The sequence below is a fragment of the Mobula birostris genome, chromosome 7, assembly GCF_030028105.1.
Source record: "Mobula birostris isolate sMobBir1 chromosome 7, sMobBir1.hap1, whole genome shotgun sequence".
Lineage (NCBI taxonomy): Eukaryota > Metazoa > Chordata > Chondrichthyes > Myliobatiformes > Myliobatidae > Mobula > Mobula birostris.
Window position 1 is genome coordinate 158,480,997 of NC_092376.1, and position 20,590 is coordinate 158,501,586.

Genomic DNA, 20,590 nt, shown 5'->3' on the forward strand with positions numbered 1-20,590 from the left:
CCGTAAGGAGAGGAAGCTCAAGATTATATAATGTATACTCACAACACGCTGGAGGAACTCAGCAGGTCGGGCAGCATCGTGGAAAAGATCGGTCGACGTTTCTACGGATGCTGCCCGACCTGCTGAATTCCTCCAGCGTGTTGTGAGTGTTGCTTTGACCCCAGCATCTGCAGATTATTTTGTGTTTGTATAATGTATACATACTTTGATAATAAATGCACTTTGAACTTTGAACTATGATTCACAGCAAGCACCTACAAAGATTGGTATGATAATGACCAAGTAATTCTCCTAAGTGACGTTGAATAAGCAGTAAATAATGACAAGTTTACCAGCGATAATTTCTTCGGTCTTCTTTGAAGTTGAGCCATGTGATCCACCGGACTGTACCTCTTCCAAAATGTGGAATCTCTAGCACTGATTGTTTGCGTTCACTCATTGGAGTGGGACAGCGACTTGCCATCAGCCAAGGAAGGTACATTGATGCAGGAGGTGAAGCCATTGTCCCCCTTCTTTCAGCAACCTCTGTTCAATGCCATCAGTTGTTGTTTGCTTGTCCTCCCAGTGACCATGTAGGTATCACCCCGGGGATGTTCTGCGTTCCTCCGGGATCCCTAAGATATAATATTTGGTAAGTTCTTTGATCACTATAAATTGACCTTAATATGTGGGGAGCTGGGAGGTTGATGAGCATGTTAGTGAAAATTGGGTAACTGGAAAATAACTGGGGCAATGGGATTGCTTTGAAAGTTAACATGGGCCTATTTTCTGTATCAATGAAAAAAGTGGCAGTAATATCCCTCATTTTTACATTCTGATGAAGGGACTTTTTCTCTCCACAAAACCTATTGCAATCTTTTTATGCTGTTTTCTATTATTACTGGTTTGGTGAGAAGCAATATGGCAATTTTCACTTTTTAACTTCTTGTTTGATGGAAAACTACTTAGGAACCTAAGAGTAACACTTTATAGACAACTTTCACTTTAGATACCTGTAGAAAGGCTCACTTCTTATCCTGGAATAATGTTGATATGATAATATATTTGTTAGAGAGTCATAGAAAAATACAGCACTGAAACTGGCCCTTCAGCCCATCTAGTGCATGTCGAACCATTTAAACTGCCTACTTCCATCGAATGTCATGCATTCTAGTGGGAGAAAATAGTAAATAATGAACTGATATGATAAGCATATTGACTGATGAATTAAGCATACTGGATTATGACTCAGCTTCTTTTGTGTTTGTGAATACATCAAAATGAACCATTATTTTGATTTCTAGAGCAGTAGTGTGCACACAAGCGTGCTTGGTGGCTAATGCTGTTGGCACTGAGTACATTTAATCAGAGGTACAATCTGCTAAACTGTTCAAAATAGAACATAGAACAGTACAGTACCGGAACAGGCCCTTTGGCCTACCATGTTGTGTCAAGCTAGATTGGTGAACCATTTTGGTGATGTTAGAAATAGTATGTATACTTTTTAGCAATGGCTGAATAGAGGCATCATTTGTTTTCATCAGAAGAACAAAGTGAAAGAATAAAACTTTTGGCAGTGTATTGTTGGAACATTTAATGTCAAAGTAATTATACATTCCATTCAAATATTTAAAAGAAAAATGGTTAAAATATAAAACGATTCTTCAGACTACCACTATGGGCTGATCTCCTTCAATGCTGTGAAATTCTGATGCCAAATTCTAACCAAAAAAAGATATTTAAGCTTGCTATGGTATCACAGTGATACCTAAGCAGAGTCATGTTTACAATTCTGTCAGAATAATCCGAAGTACTGACTAATTTATCCACAAACATCCTCCACATTGATCAAGGTGATTTAGTATTTTCCTGATGCTATTACATTTAATATTAGTTAACTGAGCAGAGGTCAAGGATTGCATCCTGGACATACATGGATGTTGAAACAAAACATGTATATCCGAATTATATTTATATAAAAATTAAATCACAATTGTATCTACAAGGCAGTACATTGCAAAGAAACCTGAGAATAAAAAAGTACATGTTTTTTTTTAACTCAGTGCAATATTTGAGACAACCACATTCTGTTATCTTAAGTAAACTATGCTCAGTGGTGCAGATGATTAAAGTGAAATAAATTTAAGAAAACATATCAATTTATAGAAGAGTGAAGATAAAACTACCAATCCAGAGCTAAGCACTAAAGCACACATCAAATTGTTTTGTTTCAGTTAATTTGGTGGCTATGCAGCTTTCCAAAGCACAGAACTGTATCAATTTATAATGGAAACATACAACATAAAAGTCCAGTTTAAAATTGCCCCTCTCCCTTGACATTCTTTCTAAAGAGTGGTAAACTCGAGAAGCTACAAACCTCTGCTGTCCAGTAAATTATTTTGTACCATTTGATTATATTGTAACTTATAGTAATTTTTACGTCTTGCTTTTATGCTGCTGCAAATTAGCAAATTTCACAACATATGTGATAATAAACCTGATTCTACTTCTGATTCCATGTCCCTAATCCCACTATCCAAATCACCCATTGTCACTATGCTCACTGACCTTTGTTGGTCCAGGGTAGATAGTGCAGTTTTAAAAGATTATTGTCCTTGTTTTCAGATTATTCTGTGGCCTCAAATATCCCAAGGCCCTTAAAATGTCTGCGGTAACTGCCCCTCCACAACTCTGATGTCTTGAACTTTAATTTTAATAATTCCCCTGTTGGAATCTGTACTTTCAGCTGGCAAGATACTTATGTTCTGAAATTTTATCCATCAATCACTTGTTACTCCTGCAAGACATTCCTTGAAGCAGGGGTTCCCAACCTTTTTTATGCTGTGGACTCCTACTATTGACCCAGGGGTCTGTGGACTCCAGGCTGAGAACCTTTACCTTAAAGCCTATGTGTTTGAACAAAATTGTCTGTAAACATACACATTGCAGATCCAACAATGGGCATTCTGCTGAAGAACATTGTGGGGTAATTTTCATAATAAAAATATAATGATACAAGATCTTTATAAGACCATACGATATAGGAGCAGAATTAGGTCATTTGGCCCATTGAGTCTGCTCCACCATTTCATCATGGCTGATCCAATTTTCCTCTCAGTCCCAATCTCCTGCCTTCTCCCTGTATCCTTCATGCTCTGACCAATTAAGAATGTATCATCCTCTGCCTTAAATATACATAAAGACTTGGCCTCCACAGCTGCCTGTGACAACAAATTCCACAGAGTCACCACTTTCTGGCTAAAGAAATTCCTCTTCAACTCTGTTCTAAAAGGATGCCCCTCTAATCTAAGGCTGTGTACTGTGATCTTAGACTCTCCCACCAAAGGAAACATCCTCTCTACATCCACTCTATCAAGGCCTTTCACCATTTGATAGGTCAATGAGGTCACCTCTCATTCTTCTGAATTCTAGTGAATACAGGCCCAGAACACTTTTCATATGACAAGCTATTGGATTCTGGAATCATTTTTGTGAACCTCCTTTGAACCCTCTGCGTTCCAGGTATGTGGTTCGACCATTTTATCTTGTGTAAGAATAAGAAATAAGCTCTGATATTTTTTTCTTTAAATCTCTCTGATCCTCTACCCCACTTCCTTCATGTTAGTCAAAACTACCCTTTGTTCTAATACTTGACACATCCCTATTGTCACCTGATGTGGAGAGTTTAGATTGCTTACATTGGAGATACAAAAGATGTCAGATGCTCAGATCTGGAGCAACAAACAATCTGCTGGATCAAGCATATCTGTGGGCGGAAAGGAGGTGTTGATGTTTTGGTTCTAAACCGTGCATTCGGACTGAAAGATGAGAGGCCAGGATAAAGAGGAGAAGGGGAGTGGGAGTGGAGGGAGGGGTGTAAAATGAGGGTAGAAGCAAAAGGTAGTAAGGTGAAAAGTAAAAGTGGCAGGCTGACAAATCCAGGGCAAGCATCAAAAAGGGCCACTTTTCAACATAATTGTATAAGGGCTAAGAGAGTTGTAAAAGCACACCTGAAGGCTTTGTGTGTCAATGCAAGGAGCATTCATAACAAGGTGGATGAATTAAAAGTGCAGATTGTTATTAATGAATATGATATAGTTGAGATCACAGAGACATGGCTCCAGGGTGACCAAGGATGGAAGCTCAACATTCAGGGATATTCAATATTCAGGAGGGATAGACATGAAAGAAAAGGAGGTGGGGTGGCATCGCTGGTTAGAGAGGAGATTAACACAATAGAAAGGAAGGACATAAGCTGGGAGGATGTGGAATCGATATGGGTAGAGCTGCATAACACTAAGGGGCAGAAAACGCTGGTGGGAGTTGTGTACAGGACACCTAACAGTAGTAATGGTTGGGGATGGTATTAAACAGGAAATTAGAAATGTGTGCAATAAAGGAACAGCAGTTATAATGGGTGACTTCAATCTACATGTAGATTGGGTGAACCAAATTGGTAAAGGTGCTGAGGAAGAGGATTTCTTGGAATGTATGCGGGATGGTTTTTTGAACCAACATGACGAGGAACCAACTAGAGAGCAGGCTATTCTGGACTGGGTTTTGAGCAATGAGGAAGGGTTAATTAGCAATCTTGTCGTGAGAGGCCCCTTGGGTAAGAGTGACCATAATATGGTGGAATTCTTCATTAAGATGGAGAGTGACATAGTTAATTCAGAAACAAAGGTTCTGAACTTAAAGAAGGGTAACTTTGAAGGTATGAGACGTGAATTAGCTAAGATAGACTGGCAAATGACACTTAAAGGGTTGACAGTGGATATGCAATGGCAAGCATTTAAAGATTGCATGGATGAACTACAACAATTGTTCATCCCAGTTTGGCAAAAGAATTAACCAGGGAAGGTAGTGCACCCGTGGCTGACAAGGGAAATTAGGGATTGTATCAATTCTAAAGAAGAAACATACAAATTAGCCAGAAAAAGCAGCACACCTGAGGATTGGGAGAAATTCAGAGTCCAGCAGAGGAGGACAAAGGGCTTAATTAGGAAAGGGAAAAAAGATTATGAGAGAAAGCTGGCAGGGAACATAAAAACTGACTGTAAAAGCTTTTATAGATATGTGAAAAGAAAAAGATTGGTTAAGACAAATGTAGGTCCCCTACGGACAGAAACAGGTGAATTGATTATGGGGAGCAAGGACATGGCAGACCAATTGAATAATTACTTTGGTTCTGTCTTCACTAAGGAGGACATAAATAATCTTCCGGAAATAGTAGGGGACAGAGGGTCCAGTGAGATGGAGGAACTGAGGGAAATACATGTTAGTAGGGAAGTGGTGTTAGGTAAATTGAAGGGATTAAAGGCGGATAAATCCCCAGGGCCAGATGGTTTGCATCCCAGAGTGCTTAAGGAAGTAGCCCAAGAAATAGTGGATGCATTAGTGATAATTTTTCAAAACTCTTTAGATTCTGGACTCGTTCCTGAGGATTGGAGGGTGGCTAATGTAACCCTACTTTTTAAAAAAGGAGGGAGAGAGAAACCAGGGAACTATAGACCGGTTAGCCTAACATCGGTGGTGGGGAAAATGCTAGAGTCAGTTATCAAAGATGTGATAACAGCACATTTGGAAAGCAGTGAAATCATTGGACAAAGTCAGCATGGATTTGTGAAAGGAAAATCATGTCTGACGAATCTCATAGAATTTTTTGAGGATGTAACTAGTAGAGTGGATAGGGGAGAACCAGTGGATGTGGTATATTTGGATTTTCAAAAGGCTTCTGACAAGGTCCCACACAGGAGATTAGTGTGCAAACTTAAAGCACACAGTTTTGGGGAATGGTATTGATGTGGATAGAGAATTGGTTGGCAGACCGGAAGCAAAGAGTGGGAATAAACGGGACCTTTTCAGAATGGCAGGCAGTGACTAGTGGGGTACTGCAAGACTCAGTGCTGGGACCCCAGTTGTTTACAATATATATTAATGGCTTGGATGAGGGAATTAAATGCAGCATCTCCAAGTTTGCGGATGACACGAAGCTGGGCGGCAGTGTTAGCTGTGAGGAGGATGCTAAGAGGATGCAGGGTGACTTAGATAGGTTAGGTGAGTGGGCAAATTCATGGCAGATGCAATTTAATGTGGATAAATATGAAGTTATCCACTTTGGTGGCAAAAACAGGAAAACAGATTATTATCTGAATGGTGGCTGATTAGGAAAAGGGGAGGTGCAACGAGACCTGGGTGTCATTATACACCAGTCATTGAAAGTGGGTATGCAGGTACAGCAGGCAGTGAAAAAGGCGAATGGTATTCTGGCATTTATAGCAAGAGGATTCGAGTACAGGAGCAGGGAGGTACTACTGCAGTTGTACAAGGCCTTGGTGAGACCACAGCTGGAGTATTGTGTGCAGTTTTGGTCCCCTAATCTGAGGAAAGACATCCTTGCCATAGAGGGAGTACAAAGAAGGTTCACCAGATTGATTCCTGGGATGGCAGGACTTTCATATGATGAAAGACTGGATGAACTAGGCTTATACTCATTGGAATTTAGAAGATTGAGGGGAGATCTGATTGAAATGTATAAAATCCTAAAGGGATTGGACAGGCTAGATGTAGGAAGATTGTTCCCGATGTTGGGGAAGTCCAGAACAAGGGGTCACAGTTTGAGGATAAAGGGGAAGCGTTTTAGGACCGAGATTAGGAAAAACTTCTTCACACAGAGAGTGGTGAATCTGTGGAATTCTCTGCCACAGGAAACAGTTGAGGCCAGTTCATTGGCTATATTTAAGAGGGAGTTAGATATGGCCCTTGTGGCTAAAGGGATCAGGGGGCATGGAGGGAAGGCTGGTACAGGGTTCTGAGTTGGATGATCAGCCATGATCATACTGAATGGCGGTGCAGGCTCAAAGGGCCGAATGGCCTACTCCTGCACCTATTTTCTATGTTTCTATGTTTCTAAAAGAGTCCGAGGTGATTGGTGGATGGAGGAAGGGTGTAAGATGACAGGCAGGTAGTGCCGGGTAGGGGACATGAGTGGGGTGTAGATTTGGAAAATAGTGGCAGGTGAATGATAATTGCAGGAAGACACAGAGTGTAAAAATGTGCAATAATGCAGTGCCTATAAAAAGTATTCAGCACCCCCCCCCCCCCCAGGAAGTTTTCATGTTTTTTTTTACAACATTGAATTGCAGTGGATCTTATTTGGCTTTTTTGACACTGATCAACAGAAAAGAATCTTTGTGTCAAAGTGAAAACAAATTTCTACAAATTGATCTAAATTTATTACAATTATTAAACACAAAATAATTAATTGCATAATTACTCATCCCCTTCAACTCAATATTTAGTAGATGCATCTTTGGCAGCAATTACAGCCTTTAGGGTGTGTGGATAGGTCTCTATCAGCTTTGCACAACTGGACACTGCAATTTTTGTCCCATTCTTCTTTACAGAATTGCTCAAGCTCTGTCAGTTTGCATGGGAATCATGAGTGAACAGCCCTTTTCAAGTCCAGTCACAAATTCTCAATTTAATTGAGGTCTGGACTCTGACTTGGCTGCTTCAGGACATTAACTTTGTTCCTTTTAAGCCATTCCTGTGTAGCTTTGGCTTTATGCTTGGGGTCATTATCCTGCTGGAAAAGAAATCTCCCAACTCGCAGTTTTCTTGCAGACTACGTCAGGTTTTCCTCCAGAGTTTCCTTCTATATTGCTGCATTCAATTTACTCTCTACTTTCAGAAGCCTTCTAGGACCTGCTGCAGTGAAGCATCCCCACAACATGATGCAGCCACCACCATGCTTCATGGTAGGGATTGTGTGTTTTTGATGATGTGCGGCGTTTGGCTTAAGCCAAACATAGCATTTTGTCTGATGGCCAAAAAACTCAATTTTGGTTTCATTAGACCATAGAACCTTCTTCCAGCTGACTTCAGAATCTCCCAAATGCCTTTTGGCAAACTCTAGCCATAATTTCTTGTGAGTTTTTTCAACAATGGCTTTCTCTTTGCCACTCTCCCATAAATCTGCAACTGGTGAAGCATTTGGCAACAGCTGCTGTGTGTGCAGTCTCTCCCATCTCAGTCACTGAAGCTTGCATCTCCTCCAGAGTTGGCATAGGTCTCTTGATGGCCTCCCTCACTAGTCCCCATCTTGCACGGTCACTCAGTTTTTGAGGACGGTTTGCTCTAGGCAGATTTACAGCTGTGTCATATTCTTTCCATTGCTTGTTGATTGACTTAACTGTACTCCAAGGGATACGCAGTACTTAGAAATGTTCTTGTATCCATCTCCTGACTTGTGCTTTTCAATAACTTTTTCACACAGTTGCTTGGAGTTTTCATTTGTCTTAATGGTGTAGCTTCTGCCAGGATACTGACTCACCAGCAGCTGGACCTTCTTTTTCTTCTCGGACTTTTAATGGAGGTTGGCAGTCCAACTTAAAAGTGCACTACTGCCAGCAACTGGACTGGAGTGTGGTGTAGAGAGTTGGGAAATAAAACCCCTACTGGTTCCTTATCAAATGAGGCCTAAATTAGATTATAAATAATGAAAGACAGTATTGTGAATTAAATTAAAGTCACTTCCTTAACTTAGTAACATTTTAAATGAAAACTATCGATGCTGAAAGATAGTACTGCAGCCCGCATTTGCTCTCGTTCAACCTCATATGCTTCACATTGTAAAAGAATGTGTTCAACTGTTTCATAATGATGACAAAACCTACATACCCCAGAGACATGCTTTCCAACAAGTTATAAGGAATAATTAAGCATAGTGTGCCCAGTTCTAAGTTGAGTCAATATAATTCATTCCCTTTTTGTTTTACCCCCTTCTCTCATCAATCCAACAGTTTTATGTATTATGTAAAGGTGTCTCCCCTTATGCCATAATCCTCTAATACCTTGCCCCACCAACCCCCTAGCTTCTGACTTGCAAAGGAGAAGGTCTGTCTCCACAGTTGAACTCTTAACAGCTCTTTTGGCCAAATAATCAACCGCCCATTTCCCTCAACACCTTTATTTGCAGGGACTCATAAGAGGTAGAGGTAAACCAATATTTCAAACATGAAATAAAGTGTGAAGAGCTTCCGGCAGTAAGTCTGACCTACTGTCAGAATTACCTCTTTTAAGACTAGTCAAAACCGAAAAGGAGTCTGAACAAATTATAACTTTCCAAGAACAAATTTCCTCCACCCACTATAAGCCCAAAATGATAGCAGCCAATTCTGCTGTATATACTGATAAATGGTTAGTAAGATGTTTCTTTACTGTACCTGTAATTCAGGCACAAAGCAGTCACAGCAACAAATTATCTTTTGATCCAGCAGTAAAAATAGTTAACATATCTCTATCATTTTCCTTAACATATTGATGAATCAACCTACTCAGCAGTTGGATCTTCCAGATACTGGTGTATTTTTACTAGTCAATAGAAACACCTCGACTGCACTCAGATGATCTCCATTTAACTAATTATGTGATTTCTAAAACAAATTGGCTGCGCCAGTGATGATTTGGTGCGTCATATTAAAGGGAGTAAACCAATTATTTTGTATTTTATATTTGTAGTTAACTTAAATAACCTTGAAGAGATCTGTTTTCACTTAGACATGAAAAAGTCCTTTTCTGTTGATCAGTGTCACAAAAAGCAAAATTAAATCCACTGTGATTCAATGTTGTAAAACAATAAGACATGAACACTTCTGGGGGGGGTGAATATTTTTTATAGGCACTGTAGATGGAGAAAGGCGGGGAAGGTGGATAGCTGCTGGAGGGATAGAAGCAGGAAAACAAAATGCTACCCATGTTCTGATAAGTACAGGAGGTGATATTAGGGGAGAGGTGAACGGCAGTTGGTGGTGGGATGGAAGGAACCTGCCTGTGAAGTTAGTGAATGTGAGGCAGACAGGGATGAAAATGAATGGAGGGAGGAGGAAAGATAAGTAAAAGAGGTGAGAATGGGAACCATTAGGAGAGAGGCGAACAGCAGCTGGAACTACATCGGGTGTTGGTAGGGTAACCTGTGTAAAGTGGGTGGATGGAACCAGGAGGGAAAGCGGGGGCTCAACACAGAGTTCTTCCAGCAGAAAGCTTGTTTATCCAATCACATTCCTGGGAAAGCAGCTTGGACCATGTTACTAAACACAGCTGTATAAATACAATTGTATTGTAGAAGCAATTATGGTGAGTACAATTTGAAAGTAGACAGGAAAGTAAACTTCGGAAAGCACAATGACTTTTTTCATGAAAGTTTACCTAAAAGCAAATTTAAATGATGGATGGAAATTTATCTTCTCTGGTATTTGTAAAGATCCACTTGTGAAAAGAGGTTGTATGATCTCAAATCATATTCTAGCAAGAAGTTCAAAGTATAAAACACAGGAATTGGCACTCAGAGAGAGGGTCATAAAAATATGGCTGATGTACAATCTGAAAATAACTAAATGGGAAGGGAGACTGTTCCTTTTCACTGCTCTCTAAAAAAAGCACAACATTATTTTATTTAATTGTATCATTGGCAGGCAGTATACATATCACAGCAACAGTGCCAAATGTCGCAGTTGTTTTTCTGTATGTGTATGTTTGTGAAGGACTATTTTTATGGAAATTAGCCTGTTATTTAAGAGGGAAATTCACTCTACTGCTTTTTTTTTGTACACTTATGAATATTTATGAACAGATTGAGTCAATAAAAATAGCAACAGCTGTAAATTTGAAATGAGGGATTTGGGTCTCACCCACCCCTCCAGCTTGCCCTCTCCTGAGGGGAAATGTATCATTGTACCGTGGAAACATTCTTGTGTCTTGTCCTATGATCTCAATATTTTGTCCACAACCTCAGCATTGTGTTAGGAATTCACAAATAAACTCCTGTTCAACAGCTGTTGGGGTACTGTAAAATGCATAAAAACCTCATCATTTTCTGCAAATGTCACATGTACTGCTATTAAGTATGAGCATTATGGCATGCTGTGATAATATTTAAATCAGCCAGTATCTGTAAATTAAATATTTGCCACCGCAGACCTGCCCTTTGATGTTTTTAAGTCGATCTGGAGTATATGCTTAACCCATCTCCATGAACTATGAGGATAACATTTCTCAATCTCATTGTAATGTAACTGTATTCGCCATAATGCTATGCCAGCTGATGCTGTGTGGGAGCAGCTACATTTGATTCAGATTCCTTCATCACATGTACATTGAAAGTCACTGTGAAATAAATAGTCAACATTTCAGGCCAGGACCATTCATCAGGACTGGGAAGGAAGGAAGCTGGAATAGGAAGGTAGGGGGAGGGGAAGGACTACAAGCTGGCGGGTGATAGGTGAAACCAGATGAGGGGGGAGGTGGATGGGTGGGGGAGGGGCGCTGAAGTAAGAAGATGGGAGGCGATTGGTGTAGAGGTAATGGGCTGAAGAAGTAGGAGTCTGATTGGAGAGGATAATTGACCGTGGTAAGAGGGAAGGAGGAGGGGCACCAAAGGGTGGTGATGCATAGGCAAGGAGAAGGAATGATAAGGGAGCCAGAATGGGAAATGCAAAAAGGGAGAAGGGAAATGAGGAGAAATTACTAGAAGTAGGAGACTTTGATGTTCATGCCATCAAGGTAAGGTAGGAGGGTAGCGTTCCTTCTCCAACCTCACTATACCAATAGAGGAGGCCATCACCTCTTCCCTCTTCCTTTCTTGTCCTGATGTTTATGGTTTTCACTGTATAACACAAGAGATTTTGCAGATGGTGGAAATCTAGAGGAACACACACAAAATGCTAGGCAGCATCTATGGAAAGGAATAAACAGTCGATGTTTTGGTCTGAGACCCTTCCTGAAACATTGAATGTTTATTCTTTTCCGTAGATGCTGCCTGACCTGCTGAGTTCCTCCAGTCCATGTAACTTATAAACAGGAGGACTGAAAGGGGCCATAAAATATCCTTGTTTTGAGTAAGATTAAATAAAATCTGAAGGCCTTTTATACATGCAATAAAAACAAAAGCATAACAAGGAAAAGGGTAGGACCAATCAAGGATAAAGCAGAGAATTAATGCTGAGAGCTACGGGTAATGGGCAAGATACTAAATGAGTACTTTACATTATTAGCCAGTGAAGGGGCAGGGCTTCAGGCTCTTGGATGATTGGGATCTCTTCTGGGGGAGGTATGACCTGTTCAAAAGTGACGGGTTGCACCTGAACCCGAGGGGGACCAATATTCTTGTGGGTAAGTTTGTTAGAGCTGTTGGTGAGGGTTTAAACTAATTTGGCAGTGGGATGAGAACGGGAGCAATAGGACTCAGGACAGGACAGATGGTAAAAAAGTAAAGGTAGCGTGCAGTCAGACTGTCAGGAAGGGCAGGCAGGTGATGGGACATAGTCGCAGCCAGCGGGGTAAGTATTGGTGCATTAGGGATGCAAAATCAAAAACGGTAGCAAATACGGTACTCAAGGTGTTGTTCCTCAATGCGTGGAGTATCAGAAATAAGGTGCATGATCTTGTTGCACTATTACAGGTTGCGAGGTATGATGTTGTGGCCATCACTGAATCGAGGATGAAGGATGGTTGTAGTTGGGAGCTGAATGTCCAAGGTTACACGTTGCATCGGAGGGATAGGAAGGTAGGCAGAGGGGAGGCATGGCTCTACTTGTAAGGAGTGGCATCAAGTCAGTAGAAAGATGTGACATAGGATTGGAAAATGTGGAATCCTTGTGGGTTGAGTTAAGAAACTGCAAGAGTAAAAGGACCCTGATGGCAGTTATATACAGGCCTCCCAACAGTGGTATGAGAGAGTAGTTGGCCAGAGTAAATTGGAAGCAACTGTTGGCAGGGATGTCAGCAGAGCAGCAATAGTGTGCATTTCTGGGAAAAATGAGGAAGGTGCAGGACACATGTATTCCAAAAGTGAAGAAATACTCAAATGGCAAAATAGTACAACCGTGTCTGGCAAGGGAAGTCAAAGCTAATGTATAAACAAAAGACAGTGCGTACAACAAAGCAAAAAGTAGTGGGAAGATAGAGGATTGGGAAGTTTTTAAAAACCTACAGAGAGCAACTAAAAGAATCATTGGAAAGGAAAAGATGAAATATGAAAGCAAGCTGGCAAATAATATCAAAGTGAATAGTAAAAGCTTTTTCAAGTATGTGAAAAATAAAAGAGATGAGAGTGGATGTCGGACTGCTGGAAAATGAGGCAGGAGAAATAATAACGGGGGACAAGGAGATGGCTGATGAACTAAATGAGTATTTTGCATCATTCTTCACTGCTGAAGACACTAACAGTGTGCCAGATGTTGTAGTGTGTGAAGGAAGAGAAGTTGGTACAGTTACTATTAGAAGGGAGAAGGTGCTTAAAAAGCTGAAAGACCTAAAAGTTCATAAGTCACCTGGACCAGGTGAACGGCACCCTAGGGTTCTAAAGGAGGTAGCATTAGAAATGTTATTTTAAAAATCATTGGACTCTGGCATGGTGCCAGAGGACTGGAAAATTGCAAATGTCACTCCACTCTTTAAGAAAGGAGGAAGGTAGCAGAAAGGAATTTATTGACCAGTTAGCCTGACCTCAATGGTAGGGAAGATGCTAGAGTCAATTGTTAAGGATGAGGTGATGGAGTACTTGGTGACACAGGACAAGATAGGACAAAGTCAGCATGGTTTTCTTAAGGGAAAATCATTTGGAACCTGTTGGAATTCTTTGAGGAGATTACAAGTAGGATAGATAAAGAGGATGCAGTGGATGTTATATATTCGGACCTCCAGAAGTCCTTTGACAAGGTGCTACGCATGAGGCTGCTTACAAAGTTAGGAGCCTGTGGTATTACAGGAAGGTTACTAAGATGGTTAGAGCATTGGCTGATTGGAAGAGGCCAGCGAGTGGGAATAAAAGGATTCTTGTCTGGTTGGCTGCCAGTGACTAGTGGAGCTCCACAGGGTTCGGTGTTGGGACCACTTCTTTTAAGCTCTATATAAATGAGTTAGATGATGAAGTGAATGGCTTTGTTGCCAAGTTTGCAGTTGATACAAAGATTGGTGGAGGGGCAGGTAGTGTTGAGGAAACAGGTAGGATGCAGAAGGACTTAATGGGCAAGAAAGTGGCTAATGAAATATAATGTTAGAAAATGCATGGTCATACACTTTGGTAGTAGAAATAAATGTGCGGACTATTTTCTAAGTGGGGAGAAAATCCCAAAATATGACACACAAAGGGACTTGGGAGTCCTTGTGTAGAACATCCTAAAGGTTAACTTGCAGGTTGAGTCGGTGGTGAGGAAGGCAAATGCCATGTTAGCATTCATTTCAAGAGGTCTAGAATACAAGAGCAGGGATGTGATACTGAGGCTTTATAAGGCACTGGTGAGGCCTCACCTTGAGTATTGTGAACAGTTTTGGGCTCCTCATCTTAAAAGAGATGTGCTGGCATTGGAGAGCATCCAGCAGAGGTTAACAAGGATGATTCCAGGAATGATAGGGTTATTATACGAGGAATGTGTGATGGCTCTGGGTCTGTACTCACTGGAATTTATAAGGATGAGGGGGAGAAGCTCATTGAAACCTTTCAAATGTTGAAAGGACTAGACAGAGTAGATGCAGAAAGGATGTTTCCCATGGTGGGGGAGGCTAGGATGAGGGCACAGCCTCAGGATAGAGTGAAGAAAGTTCTTTAGCAAGAAGGCAGTGAATTTGTGGAATTTGTTGTCACGTGCTGCTGTGGGGGCCAAGTCATTGGGTGTATCTGAGGCAGAGATTGATAGGTTCTTGATTGGACATGGCATCAAAGGTTACAGGGAGAAGGCCAGGAAATAGGGTTGAGGAGGAGAAAAAAAAAGATCAGCCATGATGAAATGGCAGAGCAGAGTCGATGGGCCAAATGGCCTAATTTTGCTCCTATGTCTTATGGTCTTTTGGTTTAGCCCTAGCCTAATCACAGGATAACTTATGATGACCAATTCAACCAGGTAACTGGTATGTCTTTGGACTGTGGGAGAAAACCAGAGGATTTAAAGAAAACCAACGCATTCCATGGGGGGGAAGTACAGAGTCCTTACAGATGATGTCGGAATTGAACACCAAGCTCTGATGCCCTGAGCTGTAATGACGTAGTGCTGACTGCTACTCTACCATGATACTCTGGGGCAAGTTGCCATCAAGGAGGAGTAGGCATTTGGGTTATTGAAGAGTATTATAGAATATACAGTAAGTCTCCGGTGTCTGATGGGATTCATCTCAGGGGAGTTATGAGGAAAGGCAAGGGAGGCAATTGTTGACGCCTTGATGGAGATCTTTGCATCCATTTTAACTAAAGGTGAGTCTCAGATATCTAGAGGGTCACCGGTGTTGTACTGAAGGGCAGGCTGGCACAGCACCATTATGGTTAGCAGAATTGCTTTGCAGCTGCAGCAGTTACTGACTGAGGTTTGATTCACATTGCTCTCTACCTGGGCAGAACGCTTGGCTGTTCTTCCCTTGACCGCATGAGTTTCCTCCAGGAGGATGGCGGCACGTGTGTTAGAGTAGAAATTGTCAACAAACCAATTAGAACTGGAGTAAACACTATCTGTGGAACCTGGGAATTTTGGTGAGTCTGAAAGGATTTTAGCAGTATCTGTTAAAGGCATGAACATGTGTGTGTGGGTGTATGTGTAGCTCTGTAATTTATACAGCGATAGTAGCCTAAAACTACTTAGTAAGTTAGATGTGATATGTTAAAATCACAAATTAGTATTTAATTGGTTATTATATGGTGCAGGAGACCAGTGTTACATCAAGACTGCAAGAAAACAGTTTTTTTCTTTTAATCTTTCTAGTCTGTTATAAAATTTAGGGTTATTTAACAATAAGAAGAGTAATGGTGCTTATTCATGGTGCTTAACAAAACATAATGTATTTAACGACAATATTAAAGGACAATTGAATGCCAATAGTTTGCATTTTATTTGAGTTTAGTCCAACTCTTTTATGTGCTTTTATATTTTGAAATTCATGTTGTTTTCACATTAACTGTTTTTGAAAGTTCTTGAATGTCAACGTCATTGAGAAGAAATTGCAGGATTCACAGCAGGCTAAATAGGAGGTCCTGGCTTAGTGATCGGTCAATTTTTTTTCACCCATTTTATAAATTCTTTGGGTGGATTTCTCAGTGTAGGTGCTGGGAGATTACTGCAATTCTGCATTCCACCATTGGTCTTCAGGAAGAGCCCAACCAGAAAATAGTCGATAGATCTCTGGTGAACAGTTGTCAGTGCATTTTCGGTTTCATGCACATGAAAATCCCAATATCATTGACATTCATGTAGTTACTTTACATGCAGAACTGCTACATGTAAAGGCCTAAAGTTCCTGCATACTTGTCTTATAATTTTTTTTAATGCTGTAAATATTAAACTTTGTGATTTTACCGTGATCTGTTTCATGCACATGGATGATAGAAAAATGGAGGGTTATGTAGGAGGAAAGGGTTAGATTTATCTTGGAGTACTTTAAGAGGTCAGCATAACTTTGTGGGCTGAAAGGCTTGTACTGTGCTGTAATGCTCCATGTTGTATGTTGTATAGTCTATGTTACCAGGGATCGAAGCTTTGTTGCTGTGGATTGGACAGTATGGTTAGCATGTGTTGTAAGTCTTTTTCACACTCCACTGTTTTATCTGTAAGGTTTGAATTTTATTTGTTTCTGTTTTGTGGATCCATACGCAGTGACTTCACACTTCCCGAGCAATTAGTGTTGTACTTTGTGTGGAATTGGATAGTTGTTCAGTGTTGGCTATGTCTTTCCTAACAATTCAGTGCTTGCTAAACAACAGACGTTAGTACTAAAAAATGATACAGTTTATTCAGCTTTGTATTTAACGTCAATGTGGAACATTCCCAGTTCAGGATAAATGTAGATAAAATAGCATGAATGTTGTCTTTTGAGGTGCATGAACTCCAGAATTTAGATTTTGAGAGGTTAGATTTTAACCCATTTGATTGAAGCATGTACAGAATAGAATGTGCTTTCTGTATTAGTGAAATACAATATCTGTTAAGGAATTTCACATTGGCACACTTTTAAAAATCATTTTGACAGATACTGTATACCTGATGCATTTTAATGATTCTTACAACACTGAATGACATATTTGCCCTGACCTAGCTGTGTTTTCTATCCAATTAGTTATGTTAGTCTGCTCCTGCAAATGTATACATCCATTCTCTTTTTGAAAGTAACTGTTAAATGTGTTTCCAGCTCCCTTTTGGGCATAACATTAAAATGTGCAACATCTTAAGGTGCATGATGCATTGATAATGAAGTAAACTGGATTTTATTCTTGCAAGAAATACTTAGAGAATCTATTGTTTTATTACAGAAATATTTTATGTATAATCATAAATTTTATTATACTTAACAATTTTCATAGATTCTGCAGATGCTGGAAATCTTGAACAGCACACACAAAATTCTGGAGGAAATCAACAAGTCAGGCAGCATCAGTGGAGGGGAATAAACAGTCAACATTTCAGGTTGATGAAGGGTTAGTCAGAAATGTCAACCCTAGATACAATCTGACCTTCTGAGATCCCACAGCTTTTTCTGTTGTTCGTAAAAAAATTGATCTGATTCTCAAGAATGGCTTAATTTTGAATATTGTCACCAGCTCCAGCGTTTGGCATGCGATTCACTAAACCTGGAACCTTTTACAAAAGAATAAGTTGAACCATAGATATGGTGAAGGTTTAGAAGATGACTGTTTCGGGGTCTTGAAAAAAATGATTGAAAAATATATTGTGGACGGTGCTCCCAAATATTATGTGATGCCTCTGCATGACATCAGATTATGAAGGTATCGAACAGAAAATAAAATGGTTGATCTTCTCAACTATTTATTATTTTTTATTTACTGATACAGCATGGTGTTAGCCTCTTTCAGCCCAACAAGTCCGCGCCGCTCAGTTACCTATGTGACCAAGTAACGCACTAACCCTTACATCTTTTGGATGTTGGAGGAAACCGGAGCACCCAGAGGAAACCCATGCAGGCATGAGGAGAACATACAAACTCCTTACAGACGGTGGTAGGAACTGAACCTGGATGCTGGGACTGTAATAGTGTTACATTACTGGGCTGCCACATGCCTACCTTGAGTCCGAATGCACGCAAATCCTAACTTGTACACTTTCACTGGGACTTTGCTGAGAAAGGATAAATCACTGTTTTTTTTTGCTGAGAAACATCCAAAGTTCTTCCACCTTTCATGACTAGTTAAGATAGGAGGTGCAACTTAATTTGCTATGGAAAAAAATTTCATTCATTTTGCAGACAGCGTTTGTTCTGCACTCAACAGGAATTCTGCAGATGCTGGAAATTCAAGCAACACACATAAAAGTTGCTGGTGAACGCAGCAGGCCAGGCAGCATCTCTAGGAAGAGGTGCAGTCGACGTTTCAGGCCGAGACCCTTCGTCAGGACTAACTGAAGCAAGAGTGAGTAAGGGATTTGAAAGTTGGAGGGGGAGGGGGAGATCCAAAATGATAGGAGAAGACAGGAGGGGGAGGGATGGAGCCAAGAGCTGGACAGGTGATTGGCAAAAGGGATATGAGAGGATCATGGGACGGGAGGTCTGGGAGGAAAGACGGGGGGGGGTGGTTCCCAGAGGATGGACAAGGGGTATATTCAGAGGGACAGAGGGAGAAAAAGGAGAGTGAGAGAAAGAATGTGTGTATAAAAATAAGTAACAGATGGGGTATGAGGGGGAGGTGGGGCATTAGCGGAAGTTAGAGAAGTCGATGTTCATGCCATCAGGTTGGAGGCTACCCAGACGGAATATAAGGTGTTGTTCCTCCAACCTGAGTGTGGCTTCATCTTTACAGTAAAGGAGGCCGTGGATAGACATGTCAGAATGGGAATGGGATGTGGAATTAAAATGTGTGGCCACTGAGAGATCCTGCTTTCTCTGGCGGACAGAGCGTAGGTGTTCAGCAAAGCGGTCTCCCAGTCTGCGTCGGGTCTCGCCAATATGTAAAGGGCCACATCGGGAGCACCGGACGCAGTATATCACCCCAGCCGACTCACAGGTGAAGTGTTACCTCACCTGGAAGGACTGTTTGGGGCCCTGAATGGTGGTAAGGGAGGAAGTGTAAGGGCATGTGTAACACTTGTTCCGCTTACACGGATAAGTGCCAGGAGGGAGATCAGTGGGGAGGGATGGAGGGGATGAATGGACAAGGGAGTTGTGTAGGGAGCGATCCCTGCGGAATGCAGAGAGAGGTGGGGAGGGAAAGATGTGCTTAGTGGTGGGATCCCGTTGGAGGTGGTGGAAGTTACGGAGAATAATATGTTGGACCCGGAGGCTGGTGGGGTGGTAGGTGAGGACCAGGGGAACCCTATTCCTAGTGGGGTGGCGGGAGGATGGAGTGAGAGCAGATGTACGTGAAATGGGGGAGATGCGTTTAAGAGCAGAGTTGATAGTGGAGGAAGGGAAGCCCCTTTCTTTAAAAAAAGAAGACACCTCCCTCGTCCTAGAATGAAAAGCCTCATCCTGAGAGCAGATGCGGCGGAGACGGAGGAATTGCGAGAAGGGGATGGTGTTTTTGCAAGAGACAGGGTGAGAAGAGGAATAGTCCAGATAGCTGTGAGAGTTGTTCTGCACTGTCTCCTCATTCTTCACATTGCAGTTGATGCCATTTATATCATCAAGCATGGCGTTTCTGCCTACTCCGTAGACTCTCACTATGGAAACCACAAAAGGTGGACATAAAATATTTCATAATGCTTTCTGAAGGAAGATCAGGAGTTGTCACTGGAGGTGTGACCATTTCTTAACCCTCAGCTACCAATACCTAAAGAAATGATGTGATCATCTTTCACATACCAGCTTGTGGAAAATTTTGTATGTGTATTTGTGTTGTATGCTATGCTACAAAAGTGACTGTGGCTAAATCTCTGTTACCCTGATGCTTGAACAAGTGAGGTTATTTATTTTTCCATTTACACATATAGTATGGTAAGAGGCCCTTCTGGCCCAATGAACCCGTGCTGCCAAATTACATCCATGTGACCAATTAACCTGCTAATCCATGCGTCTTTGGAATGTGGGAGGAAACTGCAGCGCCTGCAGGTCACAGGGAGAACGTAGAAACTTTTTACAAACAGCCTCGGGAATACAACTTGGGTTGCTGGTGCTGTAAAAAGAACAATGTGCTAACTGCTAAGCCACCATTCGAAACTGAATAATTAACAAGTTGTTGAGATTTGGACATGCTAGGAGGTATAGATTGTATGGACAGCTCGAGACTGTTTCCCATAGCGGAAATGGCTAATACTAGGAGATATAATTTTAAGGTGATTGGAGGAAAGAATGGCGGGGGGGGGGACCCAGAGGATGGGCAAGGGGTATATTCAGAGGGACAGAGGGAGAAAAAGGAGAGTGAGAGAAAGAATGTGTGTATAAAAATAAGTAACAGATGGGGTACGAGGGGGAGGTGGGGCATTAGCGGAAGTTAGAGAAGTTGATGTTCATGCCATCAGGTTGGAGGCTACCCAGACGGAATATAAGGTGTTGTTCCTCCAACCTGAGTGTGGCTTCATCTTTGCAGTAGAGGAGGCCGTGGATCGACATGTCAGAATGGGAATGGGATGTGAAATTAAAATGTGTGGCCACTGAGAGATCCTGCTTTCTCTGGCGGACAGAG